This window comes from Mus pahari, chromosome 8 (genome assembly GCF_900095145.1).
Source record: "Mus pahari chromosome 8, PAHARI_EIJ_v1.1, whole genome shotgun sequence".
NCBI lineage: Eukaryota > Metazoa > Chordata > Mammalia > Rodentia > Muridae > Mus > Mus pahari.
In genome coordinates, this window is record NC_034597.1 from 3,299,086 (window position 1) to 3,301,946 (window position 2,861).

Consider the following 2,861-nt stretch of genomic DNA (forward strand, 5'->3'; position numbering starts at 1 on the left):
GGGACTAGGCATGTGGCCCTCTGTCTTATGGGGGGGGGAGAGACTGGGCATGTGGCCCTCTGTCCTAGTTTGTGTTCTGTTGCTGTGATTAAACATCTATCAAGCAAACTTGAAGGAGAAAAGGGTTAATGAGGCAAGTCAATCATTGAGCAGGAACTCAAGGTAGGAACTTGAAGCATAAACCATGGAGGACCCTGACCTATTGGCTCACTTGCCCTGGCTTGCTCAGCTACCTTTCCTATCCAGTCCAGGCCTACCTATCCGGGGATGGCAAGTCACACAGTGGGCTGAGCCTTCCCACACCACTTGAGAAAATGCTCCACAGACTTGCCCACAGGCTGGTCCTCAATTGCTATGCCCTTCTCCCCAGGAATGTCTAAGCTTGTATCTTATCCATTTTATGCTTGCTGTGATTTATTACAGCAACAGTGAGCAGACCGGTAAGCTACAAACTGACAAACTATGACACAGGTCCCTGTAGTTACCATGCCAGAGAGGAAAAGACAGGTTGATCTTTGGGGCTTATTGTCCAGCCAGCCTAGCCTATTTTGGAGGGATTCAAGCCAATGACAGACCCTGTGTCAAAAAAGTAAATAAGTTGGGGGCTGGAGAGTTGCCTCAATGGGTAAGAGCTCTTGCAGGGCACCCACATGACAACTCATGACTGTAACTCCAATCCAAGGGAACCTGATGCTATCTTCTGCATTCTGCAGGTGCCAGGCATGTGATGCACTTACATACATGCAGGGAAAATACTCATCCATATAAAATAATAAAATAAATAAATCTAAAAAATAAAAGAGTTGGATTATTCCTCCTGACAAATGACATCTTCTACATACACACATGCAACTGTCCACCTGCACACACATGAACATGAATAAGTGCATGCACATGTACACATACATGTACATGAGCACACAAAAACAAGTGATAACATGCACACACAGAATGTTATGGTACTCTGCCAGCAAGAAGGAAGTAATCAGATCTGACCTTTAACTTTATAGCTCCAGAATTATGAGTTTAAAGTGGAGTCAGTTCCAGGCACATGTGAACTGTCAAGAAGTCTTTAAAAGATGACTTAATACTTCATTATAACAGAAAAAAAAAGAAACCTGAGATATCTTATCTTTTGGTGGTTCCTTGGAGCATCTCCTGATAAGCTGAGCTTCTGGTTTGGAGTTTGAAAGCTTCTAGCAAATAAGAATATCTATATTAACTTGAGCTGGTTTGATTTTTTTTTTCCCCTAGAGTCTAAGCTGCAATGCAAGAACAGTCCAGTTCATAGAAACCCTGCCCAGGAGATGCTTCTGGGCACAGTTAGGACAGCCTGGCCTGCAGACCCCTCAGCATCTCAAGGCAAAGAGAATGGAAAGCCTTTTCTCACGGGTTCTGTGACTATACAGGCTCCACAGAGGCTGTGGACTCCCCAGGGGCATCCCTGGGCTGATTGGAGAGTCTTGAGCTTGGGAAACCATAAAAGAATGGACATACTGGCTTCACTTTGGAAAGATCTTATTTTTGGTATAGTTGTGTAGTGGCTATTCCCGGTTGTCAACTTGACTATATTTGAAATGAACTACAATCCAGAATTGGAAGGCTCACCAGTGAACCTAATTTGGAAGCTGGGAGATAGAAGTTTCTGATCTGGATCTTGGTATGGAGATCTTGAGACACAGTGGTGATTGAATCCAGAAGATTAAGACAGGGAGAACTCCGAGTCCAAGATCATCTGGGATTAAAGGTGTGGTGGCACACACCTTTAATCTGGGCTACACCTTCTGCTGGGGACCATATAAGGACATTGGAAGAAGGGAGTCTGGCTCTCGCTCTTTCGCCTTCTTGCAGTGTGGGACTCAGCAACTGCTAGATCCTTGGACTTCCATTCACAGCTACTACTGAACCATTGTTGGGATTTGGACTGCAGACTGTAAGTCATCAATAAATTCCTTTACTATATAGAGACTATCTGCAAGTTCTGTGACTCTAGAGAACCTTGACTAATACAAGTTGTCTCTTATATTACCAGTCACCAGGAACAAAGAGGGAATGTAATAAGTAGTTGCTAACTAAAACAGGCAAGGTATCCTTCTGTTCCTTGCAGATGTTCATATTTGGACTGTTCAGTAATTGGTGGTTTTGACACTTTATGTCCAGTTATTCTTATGTCTATTCACACACACACACACACACACACACACACACACACACACACACACAATCATGAAAGTCATACTGCTTCATACCAGGAAAGAGTCTACAAGCCATAAACTGCTTTCAGAGTAAGAATACAAAATCAACGCTATTGAACAGACTATCAAATAACTATATAATGTGAGCATCGTGGAAAATGGGTACTTGTTCCTTCCTTCTGTGCTTTCAAAAAGAGACTCTCCTCTCCCCCTCCCCATTCTCAAGATCTCTTATGAATAGGTTAAGGGATGAATTAACCAGACTGCCCCTGGAACAACAGATTCTGGACAGTGCAGTTAACCAGGAAACTCTAGCCTGAGTGATGAAGTTTCTAGCAGCTTGTCTTTTAAAAAAAGAGATTCACTGTACATCCCCTTCCCCTGAGAATATGCCCTGTTGGATAAGGATCATCACCCACAGTGCTGAAAACAAAGCACAGATTCAGTAGCTTGGGTACCAAGATGAGGTCACCCAACACCCTCTAGTCTCCATCAGCACTATTGAGATGTAAGTAATGACCGAACCTGGCTTTTAAAATTGAGTTAGAAAAGGCAGGATTCTCCTAGAAACAGAGCCAACTGGATGAATATAGCAAGCAGTGGAGCTGGCTTGTGTAATTACAGATGTTGGCAAGCCTTAACTGTGTAGGAAAAGCTTGCAGAGTG